This window comes from Vicugna pacos, chromosome 20 (assembly GCF_048564905.1).
Source record: "Vicugna pacos chromosome 20, VicPac4, whole genome shotgun sequence".
Lineage (NCBI taxonomy): Eukaryota > Metazoa > Chordata > Mammalia > Artiodactyla > Camelidae > Vicugna > Vicugna pacos.
In genome coordinates this window covers 16002355-16020042 of record NC_133006.1, presented here as the reverse complement: position 1 = coordinate 16020042, position 17688 = coordinate 16002355, and positions in this window count along the sequence as shown.

Here is a 17688-nt window from a genome sequence, read left to right as displayed (position 1 = left end):
AAGGTAGAACTTGGACAAATTACATGCATAATAATCTTTTAAGTTTCTGACACTTTATTCAGGAGGCAGGACTCAATAAGCTTGAGATTAGTACAGTATGCCACCATAGAACAATATGAAAAACTCTCTATTTTGTCATCCTAATAATTAACATAAGAATTCCTCTTAGAAGGAACTTTCTTTGTGAAAATATGTTCCCTCTATAGGGTACCCCACCCCTCATGTCTAGTCCCCTAGGGTGGATGGTTCCTTGCAGAATACTGTCAAGATCCCAGTGCTATTGCTGCCCTCCAGGACTGGAAGTTACAGACGAGGTACAACATAGGATAATAAATGTTCATATTTTGGAATGGGCAACATGACTGACCTTGCTGAAAAGGGTATAATCTTGGTTAAATTTTTATCTGGTTTATATTTATTAATATTCTCTTTAGCAGTTTTTTTAAACTTTTAAAACTATGAAGTATACAGTAATATATTAAAATATTCTGAGATATATAAAATTATATTTAACTATATAAATATATATATATATATTTTTTTTTTTAGATAACTTAGATTACCTAAAATATGGACCTATTCTATGTGGTCAGCCATCTGAACATTCCTTACCTGACAGCATTAATATTAGAGAGCTCTTGAAGAAAGGGCATTGCTGCTGTCACCTTGATGTTAGTCCTTGGTGCAGTATTTCCTAAGAGCCGAAACCTGGGTTTGAATCCTAGCTCTGCCACTTATTAACTGTGGAACTTGTTTGTACCTCAGTTTCAGTGTTTGTGAAATGAGAATAAAGATTATACCTACTTCATAGTTACTGTGAAGACTGAATGAGTCAATATATGTAAGGGTGCTTAGATAGATGCGTGTCTGGTGCACATTAAAGGCTTGTAAGTGTCATCAGCGGCTCTCATCGTCATCATCATTGCTATTATTATTATTGGGTAGAGTAAAAGTTGAGTAAAGTTTTCAAGAATGGATTTTCTCCTGCTCAAGTCCTGAAAATTGCTCTAAAGTTAGAAAGCTAAAGGAAGGAAACTAAACCTTTGTTAGTTATCAGCTATGTGCCAGGCAGCATACTAGCATTTTACCTGCATTCTCACTTAATCCTTACACCAGTGCTCTGAAGATGAGAAAACAGGCTTAGAGAAGTCCCTAAAGGACGGTGTGGCGGTCAGAATCAGAAAGGTTTTAGGAATCCACTTGCCTTGTTGATTAACTTTCATATCTAATAAGATACTAGCTCGGTCTTTTATTTGTAAGAGGCATATGAGAAAACATGGAAGAGTGAAAAGCCTTAGCTTTATAGTCAGAAGGCTTAGGTTTAAGCCCAAAGTTATCCAGTTATTAGCAATGTGACCTGGGACAACTCACTAATGTCTTGGGACCCCTATGTCCTCACTTGAAAATGGATATAACATCAGCTCTACTCCTTCCCAAGGGTGATGTGAAGATCCAACAAGAAAATGTGTAAGTGCAGTATAAACTGACAAGAGCCGCACATGGGTTAGCTACACTTTCCCTGCTACCAAAGAAAGCAAAGACTTTAGATCATCCCTCCAGTGAGAAGAGACGTTGATATTCGACTGTTCCAGAGGTTTGGGAATGTGCTGGGATAAAAGAGCCTGATCAGGTAGAGTTCAAGAATCCTAAAATGTGTTTGGTGTCTGGGTCTTTATTTTAGTTAAATAACATCCTGGTCTTAATTAACTGCTTAACAAGGAATAAAGGACACACAACCTTAGCCATATTGTGAATTTCTTCTCACCAAAAATAAAATGACCTAAAAGCAATAGCACAATATGCTTGCATTCCCCCAATCATCCAAGAAAGACATATGCAAACAAAAGCAATGCCAAATCAGTTGTAGTTTGCAGAGCAGCAGTGCCAGCCACAAAATGTCCTTCCATGTAGCATACACTGGAGTTGTTATTTCATCCCTGTGCTTAAATATAATCCTGCTTTTTATAACCCCCACATATGATAAATATTACTAATTGGTAGAGTTCAGTCTGCCGGCATTCATTCAAACCATTTTTAAAACATTAATTTTGTCATTACCAAGCATATTTTATAAATACCACATAAAAATTTTGTCAGCACAGAAAAGCAATTATAATGGAAGGAGAACATTCATAAACATTTATTCTACTTCTACTGGATACCATGCTGTGTGACGAGTTTTCATATACATTTGCTCAGTTAGTTCTCACAAAGAGGTAGGTGTCAGCAGCATCTTATAGATGAAGAATACTCAAATTGGTGATTAAATGACTAGTCCAATATTATACAGCAGGAAAACAGCAGCACCGGGGCCCAAGATAATTGCTTTAAATTAGCGCAATGCCAGTAACTGCTTATCAGTGACAAAGAACATGAGGTTTATATAAGTGAAGTTCCATGCCATGGTAAAACTTCGCTGGCAGTTAGCAATATCCTAAGGCACTTTACATGCCTTGTTCCAGGAATTACTGAGCTGTAAATCTGCACTCCTTCTACAGAAACAGTATCTAATTTTAAAATTTAGGGAGGCCCGGGTGTAGGTCAAGTGGTAGAGCACATGCTTAGCATGCACGAGGTCCCAAGTTCAATCCCCAGTACCTCTTCCAAATATAAGTAAATGAGTAAACCTAATTGCCACCCCCTCATAAAACAAAACAAAACAAGCAAAAAAAAAAAATTAAACATAAAGGCTTGTTACTTTAGCTAGTTGCTTTCAGAGCAAACAATGCAAAGAAAACATTAATCCACTAGAGTCAGTAACTATTGTATATAGAAGCTATCTCTTGGCGATCATATCCAAACAAGTATCAAAAATTACTTGTCTTACAAATGTGGAAATATTTTTAAAAGAATTTTGAAATACTATATTAGAAAAATACTTCCTATAATCACTACTCTTCCTTTCCTTTAAAAACTAAAGTAAGTTAACTCTAACCTAAATATCACTATTCATTACACTACAAATACAAGGGCTATTGTTGGTTTTCTCTGAAAATTCCCATAAAAAAACTAATATTTATAAAATAACATTTTAGAAGTGCTCTGAAATGGACGATACTAAAGATATAATTAGGTTTAGAGAAACTGAGAGACTGTGTATCTGTGTCGAGCACTGAGAAGCCAGCGTATCTGAACAAACTCTAAAGCCTGCAGAGCTTCCCAGCTGCACGGCTCCAGCAGAAACAGTGCACAGCTTGACGGCCACTTGTTACAGTATTCAAAGATACAAAAAACAGATGCAGGTCTTAAAAATACAAAATTGCTTCAAATTATAAGACAACACCCTAATTAGGCAGTGGTTAAGAGAGCAGGTTTAGGAATCAGATTGGCTGGATTAGAATTCCAGTGGGACCACGTTCCCAGTTCCATGCCTCAGTTTCCTCACCTATCTCATACAATTGATGGGGACTTACAAGGTATAAAGTGTTCAGAAAAGTCATTGGCATGAGGTAAGTGATCAATAACGTTGTATCTATTGTTTTTCTAGTATTACCTTGTGTAAAAAATAAAATATACATATAAAAAGACTGAAGGCTTTTCAACTGAGCTATTTTTGCTTTCAAGTTTAGAATTTAAAATATAATAAACAGAAGCAAATCCTGACTTTCTTGATGACAGTCAGGATAGTGGTGAATCTGGGGTGGGTCATAGGGAGGATCACCCAGAGAACTACATTTACAGATGGCCACCCCAGCGTTCGTTTTACTAGTCTTTAAAATGTACATATGCTTTAAAATGTATTTCACATATATCATATTTCACAATAAAAATAAAAATTGGAAAAAGTGAAAGTTAATACATTTCCAAAGTATAATAATGATAAAGCATTGTTTAACCTTCAGGGAATGGGAGAGGAAAAAACAAACAAAAAAACCCCAAAAACAATGCTCTATCCTTCTAAGTGTTCTAGGTTACTTCACATTATGTATGCAGCAGCTTAGCTCAGTCATGGAAAGCTTTCCACTGGATTCCACTCAGTCCTACAAGACATTTTCCTTTGTGGGTCAGTTGTTTTAAAGGGTGCCTAGGAGCACCTACTGATGACCATGAAATCTGGAGGTTTTAAGGAAGCTCAGAGGGCTTCTGTTTCAACGTGTTCACTTTCCACACAGGGGAACAGTCAACTCCTTAGCTTCCAAAGAACAGGCTTTCCGTACTCTGCTCCCAGCTGCTCCCACCGTCAGCAATGTGACACAAAGGAAGAGCAGAGCTCATTCTTTCCATTGTCTTGTAATGGTGACTGGAAAGATGGTGAGTAGATATCAACCATCAGGCATCTATCAGAGACCTGTTGTGTACCCCAAAGTTGCTGGCACCCACAGAGGAGTCCAATGCCTCAAAGAAGGCACCCCATAAATATGTAGAAGTGAATGTATTCAAAAGCATAAAGCAGGGCTCTGTCCCCAAGGATTTTACATATAAATGAAAATCACCAAAGAATGGTGACTATGTAAACATATAATGAATTCAGTGGTGTTCTAGGGCGAACTGTACTAAGTACAAAATAGAGGAGGGGAGGGGAAATAACATAAAAGATTTATGTCATAGGGTAAAATGCAGGAAGGGGTCTTGGAAAAAGAGAACTGAGAACTGAGTTTTGAAAAATTAGTAAAAAAAGCATTCTAGGATTTCTCCAAAGAAACTTGTTGACATTTTTACAACATCTGTTTCCCTTTCTCATATTATTTAAACATTTTAACAGGAATACTAATTGGTTCTAAATAAATTTTATCTGCTATTAACTATATTCAGGAAAGAGTTTCTGTCTTCCCCCACAAAGAACTTTTGGAGGCCACTGAGAAGGCAACAGTAGGAAGAAAAAAAGAAACTTTTCAAATGCTTGATATAAACTCTTTAAAATAGAGACATCTTTAAAAGAGGAAGACACAAATTTTCATGAGTTTGAAAGCTCACGCAAATAAAACTAGACCCCAATCTTTAATAAGAAGAAAAGCGAATAAAAAAAAAATCCACGACTGCAATCTAAGGCCAACACTAAATTAACAGGACACGTGGGTTACACAAGCCATGGATAAAGGGCTCCTATTTCCAGCTACTTTTATGAGGGAAGACAGAACCATACTGGTAATGAAAGGACACCGGAGAAGAGACTCAGTTCTAGTTCTAGACGGATTGAGTGAACATAGGTAAGCCATGTCTGCTCTCTGGGTCTCAGCTTCCATGTCTGTAAAACAACATTTAAGTTACTTAATGACCTAAATTTCTATTATACTACTTGCAAACTTCCCAAAGCCATTTAGGTGTCATTCTCTGATAGCAAGCTATAGCTTAGGCATTAATCCATGAGGGTAGCAAATACCAAATGAATATATGTCTTGTACAATTGTTACTGTAGCAAAAATCTGAAATAGCTGTAAGCCATCTACCTATTAAGTCTTGTGTTGAAATGGCATGAGAGAAATAAACTTAGATCTTCAGTGAAATGTGATGTATTAAGCACCTGCATTTGCCTCTGCTCTCTCCCTAACTCCACTAAAATGGCATTAAAGACCTAAGATTCACAAGGACAAAGACTAGGAAAGGAAACAACTACAACAAAGTTTTTGGAAGCTGAAAAGCAGGTGGATAAGTTATTTGATGTAGCAGGGCAAAGAAAGCAAAAACTAAGAGGGTGTTCTGGGGAATCCCAGAGCAAACTGAATTGTGCTGGGACTCATCAGAAAAGCTCAGAACAGTTGTGAAAGTGGGGACAGGAGGCAGAGCTGCATAAAGAACACGGTGAGGTCTATCCAAGATTCCCACTCTGACTCCAAACAGTCACTGGTCAAAGGAAGGGAATTTATTCTCTGGAAACTAAAGAGACTCTGGACTCAGGCACAACTAGAGGCAGATCCACCAGTCTAAAAAGATGGGGATTAAGGAAAGGCTGAGGTCCTGAAAGGTAGATACCCCCGCTCTTTCCCCACTCAGCTCCCCAAATGTTGTAGCCAGCTGTATAAGCCAGTGATTGGAGCATTCTCTCCAGGGAAGAACCTGGATGGGAGAAAAACACCTACAAGTACTGACTACTAGTGCCGCCTTCCACCCAAAAAGTTAGGTCCCTGGTTAATCACCTTATAATGAAGAGCACCAGTTAACTTTTAGAAGCCCCCCACTCAGGCAAAGTCAGCTTTCAGCTTTTCAATGGCTCATTCTGGAATATGAGTAAGACAGCCAAGGCTATAATATACATTTAAGGAAATTCCCTAAAAGAAAGTCCAAAACAAATGATCAAGTAAAGGTACTTTAAGGTGCAAAGATGATACTGGAGATTGCAGAAAAATTTTTTAAAACTGTAGTTAATATAATCAGAGAAGCGTTACTGCACCCATGAAACAAAAATAGAAAACGTAAAAAGCAACATTCAGAGAAAAATCTCTTGAAAATTAAAAATATGATAGAGAAAATATAAAACTAATTAAAAGAGTCTGAAGTTCAAGACACCTCCCAGAAAACAGAACAGAGACAAAAAAATAAGAAATAGAAGAGATGGTAAAATTAAAGGACTCATTAGTCCACAAGTTCCAAACACAAATAAGAATTCCAAGAGAAAGAATAGGAAAACAAGGGGCGGGGGCAGAAGGAGGCAGTTGGTTAAAATTTAGGAATTCAAGAAAATCTCCCAGAACTGGGGGACGGGGGTGGGGGGATATCTATGTTTCCAGTGTGCCAGGACAACAGATAAAACAAGGCTCACAATGAGACAGATAATCATATAATTTCAGAACACCAGGGACAAAGATAAGGTCCTAAAACAACCAAGGTGGGGGGGGGGGAACACCACCAGACTTCTCATTAGCAATAATAGAAGCTAGAAATCAATAGAGTAATGCCTGTTAAACTTAGAGAAAGTATTCTCCAATCTAGAATTTTAGAGCCAGATATAAATCAAGTATGAGAGCATCAAAGTATAAATTAAGTCTGAGAGAAAATGGAGACATTTTCATACATGCATATTTACATCCTATGCAACTTTTCCTTAGGAAACTTCTGGAGGAATTGCTTAATTGATATATAAACAATGAAGGGAGAAGATATGAGCTCCAGGAGACTGGGTGTTCCAACACAGAGAGGTGAAGAAAATATCTAGAATACGCAGGAAGGTGGATTCCGGGATGAGCTGTTTGGGTCTAGAGAAAAGCCTACACAGATTTTTAAAAACAGCAGCCTACGCCTACTGCTCAGAAAAATGGCATTAAATACCCAATGAACAGCTGGAAGAGTAGACAATGGAAGTCCCTGGAGAGGCAGAACGTTGAGGAGGAGAAAAGCAGGTAGTTGTATTTTTTATGCTATATTGAGACTTAGACTTGATAGATATTAAATTTTAAAAGATTCTTGAAAAGGTTAAAAAGAATGTTTTAAAATCCCATCAAAAACTGTGATTTTCCAAGCAAGATTTCTGAGGGGAAAAAAAAACCGAAAGAAAAACAGTAATTTTCAAGGCAGAGGAAAAACAAAGTACATGGAAAACTCTACATCTTAGCATAGAGCATGGCTTGGTTTGAAAAAAATTAAGAGCAGGAAATAATTTTGCTTATAGAAACTGACTCAAAAGACATAACCACAAAACCAGCAAAAAGAGAAAAAGGAAAGGAAAAAAATTTTAACATACTATGGCATTACTGGGAAAAGTTCATGGTTTATGGCTATGTCAGTCACGTCAACAAACTAAAATTCCTTTTCCACTCAAGTCAGGCAGATATTAAACCAAAGTCAACAGAACAATCTGATTGCATCATATTTTGGTCAGAAATGAAAACACTTAAAAAATTGTATTGCTTCCTCAGGAAAGGAAAGCACAAATACTGCAAGCCTGTCGAAACAAGGAAAGAGCGTTCTGAGCCAGAGTCACTCATTCTTTCCCGAGACCTGAAACAAACAGGAGTGAGATACATGTGCAAATTCAAAACAACGGCTGCCCAACTTTCTCTAAGACCCGAAGAAGTGGCATCTCAGTTAGGACATTATTAAATGGCAAAAATTAGAAATGCGTACAATACCACATGTTGGGGAGGTTGGGAATGCAATGCCTGTGTTGTGTAAACTGATACGACTATTCAGCCCTTGACAATACGTATACCACAATGCCACTCTGGACTCTGTATCCCAGAGAAATTCTCAGATGTGTCCATAATGGACATGTACAAGACTGTTTATCGGTAGCCCTGTTTACGGTAGCCTTGGCATCCATCACTACGGAAATGGATGCACACTACGCTGCAGTTAGGAGCAATTAGTTAAATGCATACCCTAAAACACACATAGATCTTTTTAAAACACTGCTGACCAATAAAGTAAAAACTAGAGTAAGAATTACAGCATTTTTACAAGGATAATTCTACAACCAAATTCTATACCACTGCAGTATAATGAGCAATTTCAGAATTAAAGATATATACATAAAAAAAATCACTAAATATTTTATAAAGATGCATACAGATTCAAGGACGTATATCAAACACATTAGAGAGGGTGCTTGTGGGGTGGAAGGGGAAAATGGGCATGGGAAGTGGGACTGAACAGAAGGCCTTTATACACCAATGCTAGGCTCTGCCTAATTCAGGGTATAAAGTCCAAATTCAGAGTAATATTTTTCATTCATGCATATATTAATTTATTCAATAAAAATGTACTGAACATCTCTTAAGTGCCAAGAGCCATGCTTAAATATAAACTTTTCTTGTTATTTCTGCTTATTTTTTTTAAACCTCAAAAAGATACATGTTTTAAGATACATTTTAACTGAAAGTGGAAGGGGAAAATAATTTACATTAGAATATACACTATAAAACAAGAAATTCACCATTCTTAAAATAATTTTATAATTTTTTCATCAAATATAAAATATATCTTGAAGTTCTTTAAATGGTGAACTTAAAGGAAAAGTCAAAATAGAAGAAGAACTCACTTTAAAGTCCTAAAAAAATTACATTGTCACATCTTAGCCCACAGGTAATACATCTTTTCTCATGGCTTTCAGCAGTGAAACAATTTCTTTTTGGTAGAGATTTTTTTCTACTTTATTTGTTCTTTGTAATTTTACCCCCAAGATATTTCAACTGCTTAGGAACACTTCTCACCAGATTTCTGTTTTCTAAAAGATTTCACAAGCAGATAGCTGGCTGCCAATGAAGGTGTTGTACCTAATACGCTCATTACACTGCACTGCTAACAAAAACTGATTAACCCATTCGGTACACAGTGACATACCTCTTCCACATCCCATGGGCACAGAAAATGATGTCTTCCCCCCAAATTACCTGTTCCCCTCTTTTTACAAACCCCGAATGTTAACCAGTATACATGATAATATTGGGAAACAAACCCAGTAGCAACTCATAGGACATCATAAGTTGAAAGCTCTAAAATTGTAATTTGTCAGTATTCCAGATTCACCTAAATAGCACTCCTTAACATTTTACAAAAATAGGAATATTTTATACATATTATCCTACAACATGACTTAAAAAAATTAACTTAACAATGGACATCTTTCTACATTAGCAAATAGATTCATTGCATTCCTTAATAGCTTAATCCTATTCCTTTGTATGAACCTAACATATATTATTTAACCAGCCCCTAACTGATAGACATCATTTTCTTTTTTTGCAGGAACAAACGATGCTATAAAGAAAAACTTTGTAATCATATTTTTCATGCAAGTGTATAAATATACCTATAGGATAAATTTCTAGAAGTAGAATTTCTGGGTTACAGGGTACACACATTTTAAACTTCAACAAGCCATTACCAAATGTACCTCCAAGGAAATATATTCCCATCAGTAGTGTGTGAGAATTACAGTTTCCCTACATCCTTATCCACTACTGGTTATCAACTTGTTTAATCTCTTAAACTAATAGGTAAAAAATGGTAATATTTACTTAAATGACTGGAATTACTGAATCCATAGCTTAAATAGGGTTTGAATGTATTATTAGTTGTAGGCTGAGCTGAACTGCCTATGCAGAAAAAAATTCAACAAGCACATTAACAGTATAAGTAGAGAGACGGGTAATGTTTAACCAATTTAGGATTTTAGCATGGAGCGGACAATGATGCCACCACAAAGGAGCTGGGTCTCTTCACTAAAGCACACTTATTTACCTCTTACTTGAAATGCATTGTTATCAGGTCTTCACACTATGCATACAATTGAGAAATGTTCCTTTTAAAAGAGTATATTCAGCTCCATAGTCATACATTTACTTTCTTATTTTTACTTACTCATAACACTCCTCTGTGTGATGAGGCCACTTTGATAGTTCACTTTTTCATATGTTGCTTATTAATCTGACCTTTGACCTCTTTTAGGTGTTAAAGCGTAAGACTGCAATTAGTATCTAGCCCTGAACATCCAACATAATTAAGACAACTGATAAAGGTGGTTGTATCAGAACACAGAAAAAGGAGGGTAAAAATTAGTAACTGTTAGCAGGGGCCGACCACAGGGACAGTCTAGACATGCTGGATTATGAAAACAAAACACTAGTATAGCCCACATACTCAGTGAATGCTAACATAAATGTTCACAAGCACTGATTCACTGTCAAAGGCTAGATGTCTATGATTATAATTCTATTAGCTATGACGGTTGAACTAAGCTATTCACACATTTTCTTAACTGATATTCTTTGTGGCTAACTCCAGGTAACACTTTTTGTCAGGGAGATTCTAGTAACTCTAACAGAGATCCTGACCTGATAAAGTAGTATCCATAAATGTAAAAATAAGTAACACAAATTATCTAGCATTCTGGAAAGGTTTTGCCTCAAAACGGATAAATCAGTAACCCCCTCTACCCTTCCTTTAATTCTCAATTTAAATTTATATTCCTCACACAACAAATTGATCCTTAAGACTTTATTTCAAAGTCAAAATCTCTTGCAACACTAACAGGCCCACATGGCTTTGCCAAGTGAACACAGGGCAGACACTACATATCACCTTCCCCACATCAGAGACGGAAAGAGCAGAACACCAAGGTGACAAAGTGCTAAAGCCAAGCTATAAATTGTCTTTTGGTCACTAACGGCTACATTTTGAAAAAGCTGACAGAAAGGTAGGGCTTCTCTTTCCTTTGGTGAGAATCAAGTGTCATATAAAAATATCCTCCTAACTCACTACCACAGTGCTGCCCTCACATAACTTGCCCAGCACAAGAAGCACCGCTGGCTTCTAAAGACAAGGACAAGAAGCTCTGTATCTGTGGACGGGAGGGAGCCGGAGCCGTGAAGACCAGCTTTCTGGCTCTCAACTATGCCAGACTGCCCTGATAATCCTCCTTAAATCCCACAGTGTTGGGGTGGGGTGGGGGTAGGGGTGAGGGTGGGGGTGGGAGACAGAATAGAAAACAATCCCAAATTGAATCAAGGGCAGTAGCTCTGGATTACAGGAGGTCATAACATTTCTATTTGAATGGGAGTGGGGGGAGGCAGCATGGCAGAGGAAAGGCTGATATAAAAGCCTGTACATTTATAAAAACACAACACAAAAATACATTTTATCCCTGATCCTTCTGATTTGCTAACCAACATCTGCCCCTGATCATTTGCCAGCCGGGGCTGCACGGAAGGCACAGAGTAGCAGGCATTTTCACACAGTGAGGCTGGAAGGGATGCTACTAGAGTGTAAATTACTAATTAGCTCAATAGAAGACAAAGAGAGAAAATACCTGTCACAGAATGCTGTTTGCAACTTGACATAGAATAAAAACAACCCTGAAAATTCCAGAAGAGGGCCTTACTTTTCAGACTTCTATTAACATGTAAATGGCCAAGGAACAGTATTATAGTCTTTAAAAACTGCTCATGTGTCAGAAACAATAACACATGGCTAGAAAGAACACTTCCCAAATAATTTGTAATTTTCTCATCCTTATGAAAGCAAAGTGCTTTTAATTATTACAATCAGCTTTAATAAGGAGCTATATTTCATAGCTTTGATGATCACTTATGCGGGGGTGGGGAGTGGCGAGAAGCTCACAAGTGCTATATTTTACATTTGTTGGGATCCAGCTAATAGTCCTTTCACTGAAATCGGACAGGCCTCATTCTGCAGGTCACACCTTAATCAAATGGACAGGCTACCATTTGAACAAAGATCAAGGATGAGCTGGAAGGTGGCAGTGGGGACAGGGTCAATGAAATCTCCTTACATCATGACAACTAAAAAGACTGCCCAAATTTAGGTTTATTTTGGGAGGAGGTAACAGAATGTTAAAGATATTTATACTCATCCCCTTACTACAAGGCAAACCTACTTATATTAATTGCAAGCCACACTTCTCAGACAGTACATTTGACATTTAGATCTTTTCCAGCTCCTTGAAGCAACATAAGGATTTTTAGGCAAAATATGTATTTCACCTAAATATGTCTCAGTCATGGAGTTGAACAGCCCGGTGGCTCCCATTTGGACATAATAATCACTCCTCATGCCAGGTGCTAAGGAGGCCCCAACAGAGGGGCAAGACCATGACAGTTTTTGCTGATGAGGGAGGGGCCTACAAACTCGTGGTTCACAAGTAAAAAAATGTTTTTCAGAAAACACTGAAAACAACAAACCATAAAACCACAAAATTCACCCCAAGTCTAATTTTAGATTCCTTTGCTTCACATCCTTGACTTAAATCAAACACTTGCTGATACAATCAAAACATTCTTCCTCTCTTTTTTTTTTTAATTAAGGCCTTGTACCCTTCCCTCCCCCTCCAAATTTACTTGTTTAAAAATACTCAAGTGAGAGAAAATGATAAAGCAAATGGGGCAAAATAAAAAATATTCATGAATTTGAAGAGTGGTATATAGAAGTTCTTTGTACTGTTTTTGCAACTGTTCTATGAAGTTTGAAACATTGTAATGTAAAAAAAAAATCCAAAATCACAAAAAATAGAGTAATAACAAAGGAGCTTTCTCCTTGGGTTGTAAGTTTCAAACAATTCGCATACTTAGCTCATGCTGTGCACTTAGTAAACACGAATTATCAGTTTTTTTAAAAAACGAGGGCAGGTAGAGCTCAGTGGTAGAGTGTGTGCTTAGAGTGCATGAGGTCCTGGGTTCAATCCTTAGTACCTTCATTAAAAACAAAAAACAAAAAACAGAAAACGAGTGGGTCAATTGTAATAAATGACCCACTCTGGTGAGGGATGTGGATAATAGGGGAGAAGGCTATGTACATGTGGGGACCGGGGAATCTCTGTACCCTCCCCTCAATTTTACTGCAAACCTAAAACTGCTCTAAAAAAAATAGTCTTAAAAAAAAAAAGAATGGATCAATTATTTAACATGTTAAAGCACATGTAAATGTATTTAGTACGCTGCTTACGTAGGCATAAAGAGAAGACAGAAAAAACCAGCAAGAATCTGAACAGATTTTGCTTATGGATATCCACACTGAAATTCGAGTTCCGTTTTTCCTCAGTGGGCAACAATCTCACAACGGCAAACTTGTATGGTATATAACAAGTCCATACATGTTTAGAGGTGAGAGATTATTGTCCATTGAGGAAAAGTACAGGCCTTTTTCTAGCTAAAAGGGGAGACAAGTAACCATTAACCTGCAATGCAATTAAGCATTTTATTGATTTGGGGTTGTTTTATTTCATAAATACAATTTTGTAACCAAAAAAATACAAGCATGTAAGAACCCTGATGTAATCTTTGCATGATACATACATAGCCCTTGTGGTATTTGTCCTAGGTTCCTCATCTAGAAAGGAACTGAAAAATGGTTAATAATGGAACCAAAGGACTAATTTAAGGACTTGAAAACAAGACTAGTTAAGGGATAAAATAATCTGGAGAAGAGCATGGTGAGGGATCACTTCACAACAGTCAAGCAGAGGTAATACCAGAGTAGACTGCCCACAGAATGCCAAGGTTCAAATCCCATCCCCACCATTTGGTAGAATTCTACCTTGTAAACTAAAAGAAAGAATAAATGTATAATTTAGTTACTACTTGAAAAAAAAACAAACCAAACCACTTATCTATACTACAAGATTATTAATGATCAAACAAGTAGTTGCAGAATGTCATAGTATAACCTTGGGCAAGTCATTTAATCTCAAGGAGCCTCTATTTCATCACATGTAAAATGAGAACAGTAATAGTACCTACCTCACATGACTGCAGTGAGGAATAAATGAGTTACGATCTGCAAAGAGCTTACCACAGTGTCTGGCACAAAAGCACTATATGTGGGTAATACTATTCCTGAGTTTATGAAGAAATAGGGTCTTTTTAATACTACAGTAAGAATCTATTTTTTTCCCAAAAATTGAGAATGGGGCAAGAGAAAACAAATACAAATACTGCATTAAGTGTGTGCTGGTTAGACAAGACAGGCTGTCCTTATAAAGAAAATAATTAAATGCAGCAAAATATTAAAAAGGTTGTCACATTACCTCTGAAGATTTAAAAAAATAGGGTAAATTTTTATCTACCTGGAATGATTTAAGTGGGATATTGACTGAAGTTGCAGGATAAACTAGAGGTCCTTTCAAGGTCTCTTCCCATCCAAAGAATCTACAATTAACCAGAAGAACATTTAATTATGTACCACCTAGTCATTCAAATCTGAATATATAAACTTCAAACTTTTCTACTTAGCAAATAAGATTGTAACCAAAATAAACTGAGTAGAATTCTACTTGATGAACAAATGAGAATGAAGCTTAAATGTATCACACTACGGCAGCAGACAGAAACAAAAGACAAGATCCAAACAAACCTTTTCCCTTGGTTGATCTTATAGTTTATATTTTCTTCCTCATCAGTATCAAATAAGTCTAAAATAATTTATATAGATATCAAGTATAAAACAATTACATTGTGAAAATGCAATACCACATGCAGAATACAACCAACTAGCAATGCCAAACACATCTAGAAAGGAGAGGAATACGCACACATTCCTCACAGAAACAGGTGCCTCACACCAAAGTTTGAAAGTTAACATTTTGGACTAATTCTCTTGTAACTTAGCAGCAAAAACAGTAATTTTTAAAGATCCCGTTAAACTGCTAAATCAATCTAGTCACCCTGAACACCTGCTCAACAGAATTCAGAATCCATGAACACAGCAGCTAAAACCAGAAAGATTTAAGACTGTAATTGTTCATATACATTAGTAACTGATGTTTCTGATGTCCACTAATCAAAATCTAATCTTTGCTAACTATCACAAATGCCATCAACCTAATCTTAGCCATTTATACAAACACCCACAAAACACTGGCAATCCAAAGTTTATGTAACTTTGAAAAAAAAAGCATCTTTGTGTATCTGAATGTATATTAATGAAATAACCTCAAATAAGAGTCTCAAGAACAGTTTGCATTTTCTTAAGTAAATTGTATGCTATCCTTTGGCACCATCAAATACAAAGTAATAATTGTTCATATTCTTAGCTAAATGTGAAAGTTTCACAATAAAAACCATCAAAACAAAACACTTGGTAAGAATAACATAAATTTTGTCCCAAATTTCGTATCTTCCTTTTAATTGCCCAAGATGTCTTAAAAATCAAAAGCTTCTTGTAGAAAATATTAATATCATCTTTTTTATTCACAACTACAAAACACAAGAGCCCGTGGAGCTGTCCAAGACTCTAGCTTGCATCATCTTTGAAGTTTTTCATGATAAAAATTACCCATAAACTCAATATTTAACCTAAAAGATAAATCCCCTTCTAAAATCCTCTACTGTTCTACAAATCTCCCTTTCTTTATTCCATTTTGTTAAATGCATGAGTTGCCTACTACAGTACAAAATGTCCCACACAAAGCTAAAGGCAGCTCAGGAACTCAAAGCCCTTACCACCCTGATTTAAATCTCCGCAAACTTCCCTGGTTGGCTGTTTGCCTTTCTTTGAAATGACTTCTCTATATTCTCCAGCCACCAAAAATAATTAGGCAGAAATCTGGTTGGTTACACATAACAAAAAGATTTACATCTTTCTTTCTCAACAACAGTGCACTCTCCATTGAAAATGAAAATGCTGTTGATGAAGCACTCTGCCCAGAGCTTGTGAGGCACCACACTGCTACAACATAACACTGTCATACCACAGACACAGCCACAATGGAAATACAACCCATTTCCCCATTATCACAACACTAGTTAAATGCAGAACATTTCAGCATCCAGCTGATGCTTCATTATTCATACAAGAACAAAATCAAATCAACATGGGTCTTGAGGTCTCATCTTTTCAAAGTGGACATGAAAGTCAATGTAAAAGCCATGAAAGGTGAAAACAGATTAAAGATTCTTTGAAGAGAGAGAGAGATTTCTGGAATTTCCTACTTTTACAGACAAAAGGACTCACAGTTTCAACACACTCTTCTCTTCTTAACAAAGAATCCCTTTCCTGCGCACCACTCCACCCCCCAACCTTCACTGTTACTTTCTGGTTTTTCCCCCTATCTCTAAGTCTCTTTTCACTCACCATGGTTCCTCCTCTTCTGCACCAAAGGCTCCCTACACTTGATCCTTCACTACAGGGTCTGTGCCCTGACCCATGCAGACCTTCTGGAGCATCTCTCCACAACATGTACACCTGATTCCCTCCCCAGTGCAGTCCACCCCAGTTCTACATCCATCAGGGTTCCCCAGCATTTCCTCAACTCTGGTCTCCTATAGCTCTCTCCTCATCTCATCGTTTAAATCCTGGGGCCCATCTCTCCCTTGCTCCCCTCACCATCTGCTTTTAGCCCTGTCTCTTCACCGCGCTGTTTTGTACCTTGGATCTTGCCGAACCTCGTCAATTAACACAATTCCCCAGTTACCCTGTCCCAGACCTCCATCACTTCTCACATCCTCAGTTTCTTCTCGTTTCCCCGAATTGTCCTACAAACGCATCTCTCATTTTCTTTCACCCTTCCATTTCCACCACACTTCTTCCTAATTCCACCTGGCTCACCCTCGCGTACTCACTTTCAAGAATTTACACCCATCGCCCCTCCACTAACCCATACCTTTCTCAGAACCTCGCAGTTCCCACCCCCCACCGGGGGTCCTAGTCCTGCAGCTCATCTCGCTCTGCACTAGTTCACACCCTTGTCACGTCTAGCTCTTAATCACTCTCTCTCCTCTACTCCCAACTATTATCCCAGCTCTGCCCCTCCTTGCCTTCCACTTCCAACTCTCACCCCAGCAACCCTCACCCTCCTACCATCCCCTACCAAGCTTTCCCCTCCAAACCCCTCCTCTTACACCTAACCCGAGGAGCCCTCCTGCTCGGCTCGCTCTTCCTAACCTCATGCCCTGTCCGGCTTCCTTCTCATCCACCCTGGGTTCTGCCTCCTTCCTATCTCCTAGGCTGGCTTTTTCTCACTCCTCCTCTCCCTGCTTTCTAACCCTTTCTTCCCTTAATCCTCCTCATCTCATTCTCAGACCCGTTCCCCTCAATCGCCCCTAAGCCTTCCTTCCCTTCTCCCCTCAAGGCTTTTACCCCAAACCCAGTGGTCGCCCACCCCGCCAAAATAAAGGGCCGATGCGCCGGGACTGCGGGCTCTCGCCTCCCGCCGGCCCCCGCCCCGGGCGCCCCCAGCCCGCCGGCGCCGCGGTCCCGCCCCCTGCCGCCGCTCCTCCCGCCCGCGAGGCGCGCGCCGCCTTTGTCGCCCCTCACCCGGTGTGTCAGGCTTTTGCTTCTTTAAAGGGGAGGGCCAGTGTGCCG